Here is a 16,640-nt window from a genome sequence, read left to right on the forward strand (position 1 = left end):
ACAGAAGTAGGATAAATGCGGTCGGAGCCTGAATTGTTACCAAATGGCTCTAGCGTCAATAAAAGGACCCATGGTTTTTCGTTGTTTATGTAATGCCTTAGGCCTACAGTTTGCAGGCCTAAACGTGGCTTATTTGTAATTTCTTTGTCTTTTATGTTTTTCTTCAGTCATATGATGAAATGTTATACGGCCGCATTTTGATATTTAACGCACGTAAATTTTATGATAGGCCTACATTACTTTATTTTAACATGTAGGCCTTACTCGTTGTTTCCATCTGTTTAAACCCGTATCACTAACTAACAAGATGGCTTACGGAACCCGAAGGTTCATCACCGAATTAACCAAAGCCCTCCACCGGACCCTGTCCTGGACCAACAAAATCCAGTCTCCTTCAACTCTTATCTCCCATAGATCCCGCCTGAGATTATCCTCCCATCTACGTCTAGGTCTCCCCAGCAGTCTCTTCCCCTCAGGCTTCCCAACCAATATCGGGTGCACATCTCTTGTCCTATCCATGCGCGCTACATGCCCCGCCAATCTCATTCTTCTCGACTTAATCACCCTGACAATATTGGGGGAGGAGAACAGATTTTTAAGTTCGTAATTATGAAGTTTTCTCTATGCCCCATCGTCTTCTCTCCTAGGCCCAAATATCCTCCTCAACACCCAATTCTCAAACACCTGCAATCTGTGTTCCTCCCTCTGAGTGAGAGACCATGTTTCGCACCCATACAAAACAACATGCAAGATTATTGTTTTGTATGCTTTAATTTTCAGGTTCTTAGAAGTCAGACGGAAAGACAAAATATTATGAACTGAGAATAAACAATGTTCAATAATTCAGTCCGTACCCCAAAGAAAACACTTAATCATTTCAAACACGAATAAGGTAATGATGTTAAGGAAATGTTAATCTTTGCGCTACAAATCACAATACGAAATACAGAAAAAAAACAGACTGTGGTCAAAATGCAGACTTCATGATTATTAAGGTAGATGGTATATATAGTTACCATTATTGGACTTGATAATTATATAGGAAATATTTGCCATTTTGAAAGGATTGTCATACATAGTTTAGTATACCACTGGAAGACCCTCGTAAGCCGAGTACAGTCTATTCAGGATGTGTATGGAACGGAAATATAAGTGGACAAGGTACAATAGTACGTCATCCCTAACAATTAGGCCTATAGTTATATCACTCAAGTGCGACTATTATAGAGCTTCATTATCGCCCTGTTGCAGGGACAAGACGTGAAGTGCCCTCAGAGGTTGGTAACCTAATCTTATTTCATCCAGTATGACAAACTCCTTGTTCCCTGGTCAGTGTTTCTTAATGTCTGCTCCATAAACATTTTAATGTGTCTGGGCCAGTATAAGAGGGCAAGGTTGTCGTAATTTGACTTTGTAAATATTATCAACGATGACGTAGACATTTATAGAACAGACGAAACCAAAAATGTTATTTTGAATATCTTACATTATTTTCTCTGACAGATACTTTGCGGAAATCATATTAATACGTAATTATTTTTAAGAATAATACGCTTTAGTTATGGTAATTTGTCCATTCATAACATAAGGCTTGCTTACTGTAATAACAATAATGTCACAAGGAACAGTTCTGTAATCGTATGCCTTGTTATTGTTTTATATCGTGTGGTAAGAGAATCAAAATATGAGATCTTGGGGTATATTATGATGTTACTTTAAGATAAAAGAAGTAATGATATTCTTCAAAATTTTAATGGGTTAACACAAGTTTTGTGTGAAAGATTAACTAACTAACTAGATAACTTACGGAACCCGAAAGTTCATCACCGAATTAACCAAAGCCCTCCACCGGACCCTGTCCTGGGCCCACAAAATCCAGTCTCCTTCAACTCCTATCTCCCATAGATCCCGCCTGACATTATTCTCCCATCTACGTCTAGGTCTCCCCAGCGGTCTCTTCCCCTCAGGCTTCCCAAATAGTGGACCCAACCAACCAGATGGCTTACCGAACCCGAAGGTTCATCACCGAATTAACCAAAGCCCTCCACCGGACCCTATCCTGGGCCAACAAAATCCAATCTCCTTCAACTCGTATCTCCCATAGATCCCGCCTGAGATTATCCTCCCATCTACGTCTAGGTCTCCCCAGAGGTCTCTTCCCCTCAGGCTTCCTCCTGCCTGATATTATCCTCCCATCTACGTCTAGGTCTCCCCAGAGGTCTCTTCCCCTCAGGCTTCCTCCTGCCTGAGATTATCCTCCCATCTACGTCTAGGTCTCCCCAGAGGTCTCTTCCCCTCAGGCTTCCTCCCGCCTGAGATTATCCTCCCATCTACGTCTAGGTCTCCCCAGAGGTCTCTTCCCCTCAGGCTTCCTCCTGCCTGATATTATCCTCCCATCTACGTCTAGGTCTCCCCAGAGGTCTCTTCCCCTCAGGCTTCCTCCTGCCTGAGATTATCCTCCCATCTACGTCTAGGTCTCCCCAGCGGTCTCTTCTCCTCAGGCTTCCCAACCAATACCCGGTGCTCACCTCTTGTCCCATCCATGCGCGCTACATGCCCAGCCCATCTCATTCTCCTCGACTTAATCACCCTGACAATATTGGGGGAGGAGTACAGATTTTTAAGTTCGTCATTATGCAGTTTTCTCCACGCCCCATCGTCTTCTCTCCTAGGCCCAAATATCCTCCTCAACACCCGATTCTCAAGCACCTGCAATCTGTGTTCCTCCCTCTGAGTGAGAGACCATGTTTCGCACCCATACAAAACAACAGGCAGAATTATTGTTTTGTATACTTTATTTTTAAAAAGATTGCTGGACAAAATCGGCTGGATCTGTAAATCTCAGTTTAATAACTTATTTTTGGAATCAGTAATGTAGCTTAGGAAGAAAAAAAATTTGAACTATTTTTTTCAGTAGGTATGAATCAACTTCGTATAAGACGCTTGTGGATGATTTTCTTCTGAAATCTTCGGGTATTTTACAGAAACGAGATTCGTCTGAAATAGATTGTCATGTCTTTCTTTTCTCTTTTTTAAATTTCTATAACGAGTTGAATTTTGAATTTCACTTCAAATTTATAACGAGAGTAAGTTAGTTCACTTGTCTTCCGAGACACCTTAGTCTTGTTTTTAAATATAATTTTTCAAGGTAGTTTTATTCAAGACACATTGAGTTTAATCCAATACCACCCTTTCAAACTATTTCAAGAGATTTCGTTGTCTTCAGATTTCCACGTTCCTCACACCTCTTAGGATTCTATAATGCAAGTTAAAAATTACAATTCTTAAGAGGCGTAAATGAGTATAAGATTTTCTCTTGACACCCCCTAATTATTGCACACAATTAATATAATATTATATACCTATACTGCAGTGGAAATATTAAAACTCTTATAACAGCTAGATAAAATTGTACAATATTGACATTCATTAACAGAATATAATTTTCCGTCAATAAATCACATAAAATGTCGGTCCGTTGAAGGAGCTTCTGTCATTTTTTTGTTCTTGATTTGGAATCTCTTAAGCTTCACGTCAATTAACAACAAAGAAATTCTATTTAGTAAATTATACACGAAAGAACACACTTTTGCCTGTACAGTAAAGCGCCGATTATGCGTGGTAAATGATTGAAGCAGGGTCACATATATTCCAGGAACACACCGATGAGAATTGCACTTCATATATAATTATTATCATCCATGTAAGCAAAATAAAAACTTATAAATATTGCAAAACATATATAAACATTAGTGTTTTTTAGCCATTTTACCAGGAAGTCCATAATTATTTAATCTAAAACTTCTTGACGATGGTGAAGAGTCAATTGAATAAAAATTTTCTTGGATATTATCCATCGTCTAGTAAATATAAAACGTAAAACGACGTTTCGGAGATGGGACTCTATCTCCGTCTTCAGGTTCCTACACAGTTCCGGAGATAGGGATTAGCTTTATCTAGTGGGCCCAACTGTGTAGGAACCTGAAGACGGAGATAGAGTCCCATCTCCGAAACGTCGTTTTACGTTTTATATTTACTAGACGATGGATAATATCCAAGAAAATTTTTATTCAATTGTCCATAATTATTGTTTTAATTTTTATGTTGGCGAATTTGTAAAATATCAACGTAATCAGTGTATATTAGGATCAATCTGAGACCACGGATCCATTTCACGTATAATTCTACCCTGGATAATAGACGTTACACTATGTATCAAAAGAGTCGCTTACGTTTTTGTGTTAATAAATATATATCAGTAAGTCAAAATATATAGAGAAATTTCCTATCCAAATTTCTCTACGTCTTATTCACACTGATAACGCTGAATAAAATTACAAGATGGCATGTCACTCGCTGTTTCAAATACCACGTTGGTATTATGTACAAAGAACTTTACGTGCGAGCGAGCGTTACGAGCGGCTCGTAACGATAGTGGCGACTGTCTTATTGACGTCATGCTGAAAACATTTATCTCAAGTTTCAGTCCTTGTCAGCAGTTAAAGTCTTGCAGTCGAATCCATAGTCAAATGCGTTTTTGGATTACTAGTAAAACCGCCATCAAAACCTCAAATCTTACTTGGTTTTTAAAGAAATTTGATATCGAGGAGTTACACTAAAATTTGTCAACATTGGCCTACTCTAATTTGGTTAACGTCGGACAACAGCAAAAGGAGACTTACATTAAAACTTTTTTTTATATATTTTTGAGCGTGCGAATGAATGTGTGGGAAATGTACAATCGGTAAGTCCCGGGCAGTCACAAATGTGAAAGGTCGGATTCTGGCGAACGAGATGGAATGTTCAGCTATGCGTGAATCTCCCAGACCCTCAATCATTCTAACATGGCCACTGCGGGCGCTTCGGTATATTTTGAATTCCATAATTTTTGTACAATTCTTTAGCATAGGTTAAATTTATATATGTAGAGTTGATATAAGATCTCACGGCTACGGATATGAAGATGTCGTGTCTTCTGTTCTGTAACATCGTGTAGTCTATTGATCGATATTTAATCAGGACGATGAATGAAATTTACCCCAAAAGTTAATGCAAGTTATTACGTTAGATTTTTAGATCTGTTTCTATGTTAAGGTTGGATTTTTTTTTCAAAAAATGCTTAAGTTGCTAAGTCTACTTAATATTTTCTGCTCCTGAAGAAGGACTGGGTTCTTAAGCAACTTCTAAGTTCGAAATGTCTACTTCTAGATAGTTATCTCTTTTTCTGGGAGATGTTTTAGGCACACATTTTCTGTCTTCCAGCATTTCCTTCAATTTAACTGATAGGCATAATTTTGTATGCCGTTAGCAGGCGTGTCTAGGCATCTAGTTTGTAGTTTATTTTATATTTCCAAGCGTTTTTGCACAGAATTGATTAAATGAACGCGTAATGTAAACATGATTTCTGTTTATTATCATATTTTACTTCCAAAACTACTAAATGATTTTCTGTAAAATTTTATACACTGTTGACCATTTGAAGTTGAAGCTTATCTAAATAAAAGTTACAAATTTAGTCCTTACCGCTATAATCGTTCCACCTTCTCTAACCGGTTTGCTCATCTACTCAAGGGTCGCCGAACGGGTTGTTGATCGAAGACAGCTCACAGAGATAGATAGTCAGTTCCCGGAGGGTCTAGAATGGTATATCTCTCTAATTCTGAAGTCGAAACGCCCGTCTCCAAAAGTCCCTTCTACAACTCTCCCTCAGAAGACAGTCCTTCGGATATATGTAGTTACACAGACTTAAAATATTTTCTAATAAAGAATACAAATCATTAGTAGCAAAACTTCTCATGCTCTGTCGTCTACTTTATTAAACCATTTCAAACAAAATGACTCTCTAGACCAAAGGAAATTGGTTTTTGCCGATATCGATCAAATAACTTGTAAATCGACCTTTACGTGGGTTAGAATCGATGGGCTAGAAATGATATTGGCCTAGGTCCTATCATACGAAAATGTCTAAATAAAATGGAATACAGTTTTTATTAAAATCTACAATTCTTATTTCAAATGTTTCTCGACGGGTTGTGTTGAACTCTTATCGAAACAGACTGACCTAGGTTTTAATTGAAGCGAAAATAATTAGACTTTCTGACTAACTTCACAACGATACGTTTGTATCTGCGACATACCAGAACAGATTTGGAGCTAATCTTTTTAAATTACTGCTGTTGAATAACTTGACTGACTTATGGCTGACTTTAACAATATATTATAATACATTTTATACAATAGATAATGGTGATTAATGTGATTCAGTACCTTATAAAGTAGACATATTCGTTCAAGATTTAAATGTCCCGTTCTTATCAACGGTGATATGACAGCAACAATTTCATAAAGAAAGCAAAAGGAAATGGCTGAATTAAATGTGTTGGATTTTAATCTATTTCAGAGATAAATACCAACCTATTAGCCTAAAGTATTTCGGTATAAAGGCCTATCTGTGCGATTATAGCAGCTTAAATTTTAACAAGGATTCAAAGATTGTCCTAGGCCTAGGTTATAGGGGCCAATTTCCGGACAAATCTTTCAAGTCTTAAACTAGGAAACTTGTAACGTTTTCCTAATCTGTTCTCTAAACATGGCTCAGTAAAAATTTCGTGACCTAGCCGATACATGACTTTAGTTTCTCAGAAAAGGTTTTTTTTTCTGTTCAAGGATACATTTCTATGAGATTTTACCGTCAGTATAAAAGTTTCCAATGTTTCTTTCCATGTAACTTTAGGCGAATGAACCATTCATCTTAAGTTATTTCACATATTCGAAGAGAATCACTTGGCTTCCGAATTTTAAACCTTTCATGATTGTACTCGTAAATTTATAATAGTTACGTATAAGAACAGTGTTATAAAATATTTGCCTGAATTAAAGAGGAATTAGTATGTAAAAACAGGATAAAATGTTATTGTCAAATGAACCGTCTAACCTAATGCCCGAATTTATAACTTGTGTTGGGCAAGGCCGTGGTCTAGGCAACACGGAGTTTTCCTCCGTGGGCTTCCCCGGTTTCTCCGTGGCATCCCAACAATTACTCCATTCACACACAGAAGAAGGCAATGGCAAACCACTTCTGGGTCATCTGCCAAGAACGTATATGAACAGGTCCCAGTCCGAGAAAAGGATGGAAGGATCCTGTTCATATGGACCTGTCGTCAGACAGAACACTAAATAAAATAAAATAAAAAATAATGTTGAGGGGTATTACAAACATTGTCTTTAGAACCCCTCAAATCAGTGTGATGAAGACGCCTTTAAGAAAGTAATATATGAGAATATTAAATGTATTTCTGAGCGAGAAAAAGAAATAAGTAAGGTATTGCATTTACTTTATATGATTATATTGCTAATATTCTTACGTCTTAATGAATTTGGCAAAAAAAGTGTTCTCACAGCCCTAGGCAAAAGAAGTAACTTTATTCCTACTGAGTTTATGAAAGAAAAAGTTCTCTGTGGCTCTCATAGATGTTAGTAATATTTAAATATATTGCGATATGCAGAATTGGTAGTCTGCTTACGGTGTCAGCATTTGTGATGACGGACAATGGCTGTATACCTGTAATGAAGAAGAATTTCTGTTATGACTTGAGCATTTTCAAGAGAACCCAAGAACTGAAAAATGTCCTCTTAAGCCGTATATTCGACAGTGCCAGCTACAACATAATAAATAACATTTAACACTTAAATAAGGTGATATCTAGAGGCATTTTCGTAGAAATCTTGAATCGTGCATTTCCTGTAGGCAGTGATGTAAGTGGATTCAATAGTCGTGGCGTATTTCCTTTAAACCTTAATCAACTTTATCAACGTGTGTTTTGTCCTGTAATAGTCCACGTGCATATTGAAATCACAGGTGGAGGACGTACTATGATTGATAAAAGAAATCAAAGAAACGATAATTTTAACTGATATTGTGTCAGAAATACAGGAATCGATTATCGCCAGTGTCTTCAACCAGAAGTTACGAATACATCAATCCGATTGCAAACTCGATTGCAAGCTAAGAAGTTTAAAAAACTGGAGAATCCGAAAATTGACAGATCCAAAATTCATACAAATTTTTAAAAAAAAATTAATGCTTCTAGACCATAAAAAAGAAGTGACATGTAAAGCTTACAACAGAACCAAACATGAAAACTATGACAATGGCAAAGCGTGCTGAAATTTTTAAAAACTGTACAAGGTTAAGACGTAATAGCGAATAAACTGTACAATACCACGATTATTTATATTTGTTCCGTTTAAACGGAGGAGAGAACGCAAACCAGACATATTTAGAAGGCGGTTTAATTTGGGTTGTAGTGCCGTGTAGTCTGGTAGAATTTTACCAACGTTTCAGAGGTCCTTGCTGCCTCCATCATCAGGGCAATGAGTGAAACATAATTTATCTTGTCAGTTGCAAAAATGGCTAAGTAGAAACGTTCGGTCCCCCCCCCCAATGTACCCAAATAAAGAGGGTAAGACACACGTATGTTCAATAAAAACAGTTTTTTAAAGTAATGTATCATTATTGGGTAAAGTTAAGAATCTTATTTAGCATTTTAAGACACATAAAATATAAATAAATTTAATAAGGGGAATCAGAACGTGGTTTATGAATTATCTGTGAGGTCTTGTGAAAAGTATTGTTGTAGTTAAACTCCGTTACCCCAAGCTAAAAACATTACAGTTTTGAGTCTCGTCATTTGAATTACTTTGTTTGAATACTTTTACTAATTTGTATTAAAGTGGCACTGTAAATGCAAAGTTTCTGTTCACAATAGAAAATGATGGAAAAGAATCACCAGTGTTAACAAATCTTCAGCAACAAAACTTGAATATAGGCTACTTTTTTTCTCTTAGGTAATGATTTCATACCAAGAAAATGACTGCCAATTTAATTATTTAGAAAAGATTTTATTATTAATACCGTATATTTTTTCTTTTAATTTTTATGGAGGACTTATCTTTAAGACAGTTAAAGGTCTTGCTAAGTCTTAATCCGGCATTAATTAAATTAAATCCGTGGCGTAACAGCTCCAGAGAGCCAAAGCCGACTAGCTTGACTGCTGGCCTGACGTTCACATGCCTAAGCAGAGGTGAACGATCATCCAACCAGATACAGGGTGACGTGTGGTCAACACGACGAACCCCCAGCCATTGCTAGTTTTCCTGACCGGATTACGCTACTCATTGTAGCTCCTCAATTTCCTCACGATGCTGGGTTGTCACCGGTCCCATACACTGGTCGAAAGCTCACGAGAAAATTTCTTCTCCCCCGAGACTCGAACCAGCGCGCATTCCGTATCGCCGGTCCGAAGCATGATGCCTCAGACCGCGCGGTTACGGCATTTGTTTTGCAAATTTAACGTACACACGCTTCTAAATTCTGATGGTTTTCTTTTGCTGAGTGTATGTCAGACTCGCTCGTCATTTGTTTAACAAATGGCAATGCGATGACGTAGTAATGCATAAATAGAACTTATATTCTATTACATTGTCCTGACTTGCAAAATTACTTGTTAGCAGACAATACATTTTTTTGGTGTGTGATCTGTAACTACTATACACGACTTTACTCGTTCACGATGGAGTGAGGCGGATAGGCTATGTCTATATGAGTTTGTTAGGAAATCTCTCATCTTATCACACCGCTGCATTTCGCCTGTGACAATAGTTTGTGAGTGGAATATAAATAAACGCATTTTTCTATGTAAACTAAATACATCACAAACATACAAACTGGGACACGGAACTAAGTACGCAGGAGTTAAGTAAGTCCCTGTGACGTGTCGCACTATTAGCAGACCGAAAAACGTCGTGCATGTACGAATTTGATGTAAAATTTAGTGGTAATACTTTAAAGCATTGAAATAGTCTTTTTTGGCAAAATAAATAAAACAATAAATATCTTACAAACAGCGGAGCAGCCGAAATGAACAAAGACGCGTGAAAAATATCTTTGTTCTAAAGACCAATGTTCTCCACTTAGGAATAGGGAGGTTACGCATGTGCACATCACTTGCCTACCGGACCACCTACGTCACAGCGACTTTCTTAAATCTTGCGTATCTTAAAAAATATTGCCGCTGAGGAATATTTGCAGTGTGGACAGTGTTTGCTTCATTTGTTACCGTTCCCAGGTCTGAAGACCCACTTAATTGGATTTCCAATGGACGTAGAACGCACAGATTCACCCCTACTACTGTACATCAGGAGTTCTCATTGAGTAGGATTTGAGGTTTTCACGGCGGTGAGTCTGAAGACGATTGTCTTCTCCGTGTAGTCTGGTATAAATTTACCGACGTTTCGGAGGTCCTTGCTGCCTCCATCATCAGACGTCTGGAACGTCATTAAAATTCTACCAGACAACACGGTGCAACAACCTGGAAGACAGCCATTTTCAGCAGTTCTCATATTTAGGACCGGGGATCATATTCAATATTTCTTATCGATTCGCAGGTCGATATTATAAATGATTATTTATTAAAACTGATCTAATATATTAAAAATGGAAACATACTCATTTACCCTATTCAGTTTTATTTTTTATTTCTTTCTAAAATGCTTTGTTATTCACTTAAATTATAATGTATTCAGGTGACAATTATTCAGCATTTATTAACCTATGTATAGCCTAATAAGTGATAAAATGTGGCCTATTATAAAAAAAGCGCTTGCTACACAAACTTGTCGGTGGACTTCGGATTGAGTAGCCTTTATTTACGGAAGCATTGGGCAGCAATATTTAAATAAGTAAAATGGTATAGAATTATAATAACAGGCTATAGGTCTATTATCCTTAATATACTTTGTTAACTTCTGAAGCGAGAGTTACAGTATCTTGAAGTGAACATTTAAATATCATTAATTATTTTACGTAAGGTAGCAGCGCTGTAATGTTGACTTCAGCCGCGCGGCCAGGAGGTGGCCTTGAAATATGCAATTTGGTGACGACTACTGTAGCTTACTGCAACAAGCTGACGTAGCCTTGTCAGCCGTCGCTTGTGCGGCAGGGGGAAAGTGGGTTCTGCGCATGCGCTGGTGATGTATTCCTTACCTAAGAACATTGTGCTATCAGTCAGGCAGTACAATAGTTCACGACGTACGGCCTGTATAAGCTGCTGGTGTTTTTCTGTCCGCTAGTAGCACAGAATTCTACCCCCACCTCCCTCAAAGATCTCTAGTGACGAGCTGCACAGCACATAACTTGCACTCGGTACGGTCTGGTCTGGGCACGGAACGGGCAGGCATTGTGATGGCCGTTAAAAAAATATCGACTGCATTGTGAGTTGTTTGTCTAAGAATACACAATAAATATATTTTTGGTTAGGGTTGGAAAACGGCTTTAAATATATTTATCGCCAAACCGTTGTAAGGATAGGAAAGTGACTCGAAGATTGGAAAGATTTGTGCTAAACCCACGACGGTAAACAGGCTTATATTTGCAACAAGATTATCCTGACCTTTGCTATATTTTAATTCATCCATTTGTGTGTTGAGATTGACATAACCTTTAAACAGACAGTTTCTCCTCTAACAAAATTCATAATCCTCTTCACATCAGTCGTACGGTAGACAGCTCCTTCGGTCTATATAGCGTCATTAAATAAAATGTAATTTTTAATTTCTGAAGCAGCGAGTAAATCAAATGTCCCTATGGAAAATCAATCGTCCAGGCTATTTGCTTAGATATATTTTGTATTCTGCTATCTTTGACTTGGTCTTCCAATTTGTCGCTTTTTAAGAGGTTTCCGCACCAATATTTTCAACACTTTTTTAACCAACCGAGTTGCATGTCCAGCTAATCGTAGTTTATTTGACTTAACAGACCTACTACAGCCTAATTCTAATTAAGTGACAATAAAACACGTAGGAACACAGAAAACTAAAAAATGAATTACTTGTATTTTTCGCCATTTTGACACGTATAATTTTTCAATCCCAATCAGAGTAGATAAGATTTATGTCTGACAGGGTTTCCGTAACCTACAGGAACAAAGGATTTTTCTTCTAACCACTGCGTCTATACAGCCTTCGGGGTCCTTTGGTAGCAAAGCACAGCTAGAGGCGTGTCGCTGACCACTTAATCCATCTAGTGCCGATATCAAGAACTAGTGACAGATATAGAGTCTCTCCTCCAAAGCGCCTTCATGGCGTGTAGCAAGATAATTGTACGTTGACTATTTTTGAATAAGAAACATGGCTAAAATTATTTCTGTCGTCAGTGTCGACAACGACATGCTAAGACGTTGTTTAAGAATATGGAATCTATCTGAAGATGTCTTATAAATGTTTACAGACAGCAACATGGAGGATTACATTAATCGTATTTAAGGCAGCAATTTGATCACTCTGTTCAGAAGCATTAATCGTGTTATTCTTTGAAGCACAAATGCAGAATCTGTGAACCCTCAATGTCTTGAGATGGTAAAGTTGCGTCATATTGTGATATAATAAATATATATTATTTAAATCTTGTCCGTCTAATCACAATAAATTCTTATTAAATATTAAAATATTACAATAATTAACATTTAAAATATTTAAAATATTAATGATGTTCTTTATCGAAATTTTCGATTTACATTAGACCATCACCCACACTAAAGTCATATTGAGCATGATATACATATACAGAAGAACATCGAATATGTTATTAAAATGGAATAAAATCTGGAAAAGAACATCGTTTGATATCTGATAAACATCTGATAAAAATGTACGCTAAAATAATATATAGAAATTGTATTTAAGTTATTATTAATTTGAATCTTTATATAATTATATACACCTGAAGATAGTTCTTTTAGGAACTGAAACATGTCGTGAAAAATGATGGTCTAATGTAAATCCAATATTTCGATAAAGAACATCATTTAATATTTTAAATATTTTAAATGTTAATTATTGTAATATTTTAATATTTAATAAGAATTTATTGTGATTAGACGGACAAGATTTAAATAATATATACCTCAATGTCTTGTTAAATCCGTTCTAATAATTATCTCTTACTGATAATTCTTAGAAAACTTCGAGGGATTACTGTAAATGATGTTTGGTATAAATATGGTTTAAGATACTTGGCCCAGCGGCTGGTAAATGTCTTTGCCACGCCATACTAAAAACATTTGTCTTAGGTTTTAATTGTGGATAGCAGTTTGATTCGATTACTTGATTTCGTAGTGTCAGTTACGTGAATTGTCTGTTTGTGTTTTAAGCTTTCTTTTTATTTGAAGAGAGTAATTTTTTTTATTCAAGTTGTTTAATCTTGAGGTTAAATGATTTTTGTATGACTGGTAATGTCGCTATAAATTTCTTAGAATTATGACGTCACCCACACGCCAAGGTGTTTACCCACAGATTGAGATGGCGAGGCAGTTTTATTAAACCGCCTGCCAGTACTACACGTGTCAAAAACTAGTGTCTGAATTCAATCAAAAGCTCATGTTACACTGAAATGGTAATAGAGAATGTTCAAGGCCACCGGTTTCCCACGACAACCGCCCCACCAACTTTTAATCTGTGGACATGATGTAATAACCACTAAGTTCTACCTTGTTTTAAGATTTCCTCATTCTAAATCAGTGCTGATAATTCCATGTCCTTTGCTTTTTTGTCTGTATTTATTTAATTCTCATGAATATTACGACAAAGTTCTTCGTTTTCTGTCCTTCTATGAGGTTTTGCAACCAAAGTTGGTGCAGTTTTGTCTTTTTTAACTTTATTCTTCTCGATTGAATAAAAACTTTCTTGGATATTATAAATCGTCTAGTAAATATAAAACGTAAAACGACGTTTCGGAGATGGGACTCTATCTCTATTTCTCCAAGAAAATTTTTATTCAATTGACTCTTCACCATCGTCAAGAAGTTTTAGATCTGATATTTATTCTTCTCAATTTTAACCAGCTCGCAGTAATTATTCATCTCAGCTTATCTGATATTTTCTGTTCCAAGAGGTAAATGTGAGACTCTACTTAAGACTCAATAAGACAGTCCTAATTGGGCGAGTCAATGATTGGAATATTATAATTATCGTTGGTTTTTATCTACTATATGTCCAGAAGTGACCACCCACAGTAAACCAAATTTATTTTTTTAACGACAACCACTCAACTACATTAAATAATAGGCCTGTACAAAGTTTAGTCTACTCGTGTAAGGCCGTTGATTTGTTTAACGACAGTTCATCAACTACATAAATGAAAGACCAACATACAATGTAGTCTAGTATTACTCGAAGTTGTGGTCCGCGGCCGATTTTCCATGAAAGTAATAGTATAATTTAATAATCGCACCGGAATTCAGCCAGAAATAATTATCAGTCGATAAAGTCGACTTATTAAATAATATTATGTTTTCAGACGCATATAATAATAATTATGCCGTAACTCGACAGTGCGTACGTACAAATTTGGTACCGGTCCCTAGCACAATGCAAAATAAAATGTTGAAATGGTTTCACGGCCTAGTTTTGTTTATTTAATGACGCGTGTGTAACTCCGTAAGTTAAATGTTTTAGCATTAAATGAAAGAATGCTACAAGGTCAAATATTTATATTGTGTTTAGCCGTTGCGATTTGGGAAATTCAACAAGAACTCTCGGGAAAGCTAGTCAATTCGAGAATCGAGACCGAAGTACTGCACACGACTATCGATAGTGCTTTAGTACGATATAAGAATTCTTGCTTACTATCAGACACAAAGGCATATAAGTTATATCAACAAATATTTCTATCGAAGGCGGAAGAAAGGTTTCAAATATAGTCTTCCTCACAAAACTAAACAATTAAATCTCTAGACCTACTCATTTTCTTTTTAGTATTAAAGTTATTCAAACAATTCCACAGAATAATTCACTCATTTGTAGGTCTTATCAAACAAGTTAATTGCCGTGTATTGGGAAAACCTTGTAGCGCTTGGCGGTGAGTGATGCAGTTCCAACTGGGAACCGTATAGTGACAGTTGCGTTCAACTTTATCAATGAACGCACTGTACTCTTAAAATTCTTTTATGAAATGCAACCTGCTTTATAATTCTGTATTAGCATGAGCTAGCTTCTTGTATGCATGCTACTACTTTCCAGTATTAATCTAGCCTAGTTCATGCTATAACCCTTTATAATGAGAGGGGAATATTTTAAATAAATGTGAAAAGTAAGAATTAAAATGAGATGGTCCGATCTTATTTCAAGGCACCGTATCAGTCAAGTGCTTGGCATTCCTGCTTCGTAATCGGCAGATCACAGGTTCAAACCTCTGATTGGAGACTGGTTATTCAGACAGGTTTCTCGGGGGTTTCTTAAAACCTTATAAGGAAAATGACTGGACAGTAGACCATCTTAAATTAAATCACGACCGCTTCCGTCTGTATATTTTTTACCATTGGACATTATACAGATTGTTCCTAAAATAACTGCGTCACTTTGTGGACGTAATTGATTTACAGAAATGAATAAAGTCTGTGTAAACATGAACATTTAAACGCTTGGATTTTCAGATATGGCCCATTTTATTTTGGAAGGCGAGAGATAGAAAATACTATATAGACTTAAGATTATTTATTTAAAAACTGATGATTCCAATTGATTTAAGTCAAGTGATTTTGCGAGCCGTATCTCGAAAACGGAGTATCCAATTACCAATGTTTACTGAACCATTGTTCACTGTTCTTGTACACAGATTATGACCCTAAAGTAATACCGTACATTCCAGAAACACCCTGTATAATCAGCGCTGCTGGCAGAATAGCCGAGTGCATATTGCAGAGTATTTAAGAAGCGAAAAAGAACGTTTACATAGTCACAAAATTTTCCGGTCTCAGTCCTCAGCCAGATAAATTCAATACACTTCTTCCAACCATATGTATTTCCCAAAGATATATTTTAATATTATCGTGTCTTCTACACTTGCGTCTTCCATGTCGTATTTTTCTTCAGGCTTTCCAACCAAAGTTTTGTAAGCATTACTTATCTCCCCACCCTCCTTATTACATCCCATTGAAGCGATCATAGTTATAATTGGTGAGCAGTACAAATTGGAAGCTCTTCATATTCCTGCAGGTTCATCACTCTTGGGTCCAAATATTCTCCGAACATCCTGTATTTAAACACCCTCAGTATATGTTTTCCCCTTAATATGATACAGAATCTCACACCAATACAAAAGAACATGTAAACTTGTAAACGTATATATGTAGCTTAACCACTCTTGGATCTAAATATTCTCCTAACAGCCTGTATTTAAACACCCTCAGTATGTTTTCCCCTTAATATGATACAAAATCTCACGCTAATACAAAATAACATGTAAAATTGTAAACGTAAAGATGAAAGATTCTGAATAGTCTGGTAGCAAGCATCTAGTCTGTTCTTAACCACCCCTTTGTTTAACTACGCCGGTTCGAGACTAAGTAAGTTACATGCCTCTATACAATGTAGTGTGCTCGTGTATTCAGCCTGTGCTTGTTTAATTACAACAGTTGAACTATATAAGTTATAAGCCTTTAGACAGTGTAGTCTACTCGTTATTTTAGCCTGTTTTTTCTTTAACGACAACCGCTCAACTACATAAGCTATAGGCTTACGCACAGTGTAGTATATTCATGCCATTGGCCTATTTTCGTTTGTTTAACAGGTTTTCCGCAGTATCA

At 36.5% G+C, this 16,640-nt stretch overlaps 1 protein-coding gene across 1 annotated transcript in view; it reads left to right on the forward strand.

Annotated features, from left to right (window-relative positions):
* ph-p (polyhomeotic proximal) overlaps positions 1 to 16,640 on the forward strand; it is a 189,933-nt gene that overhangs the window by 31,195 nt on the left and 142,098 nt on the right. The window lies entirely within an intron of this gene.

This window comes from Zootermopsis nevadensis, unplaced genomic scaffold (assembly GCF_977971745.1).
Source record: "Zootermopsis nevadensis isolate Lab colony 2312 unplaced genomic scaffold, Znev_1.0 Znev_ptg000009l, whole genome shotgun sequence".
NCBI classification, from domain to species: domain Eukaryota; kingdom Metazoa; phylum Arthropoda; class Insecta; order Blattodea; family Termopsidae; genus Zootermopsis; species Zootermopsis nevadensis.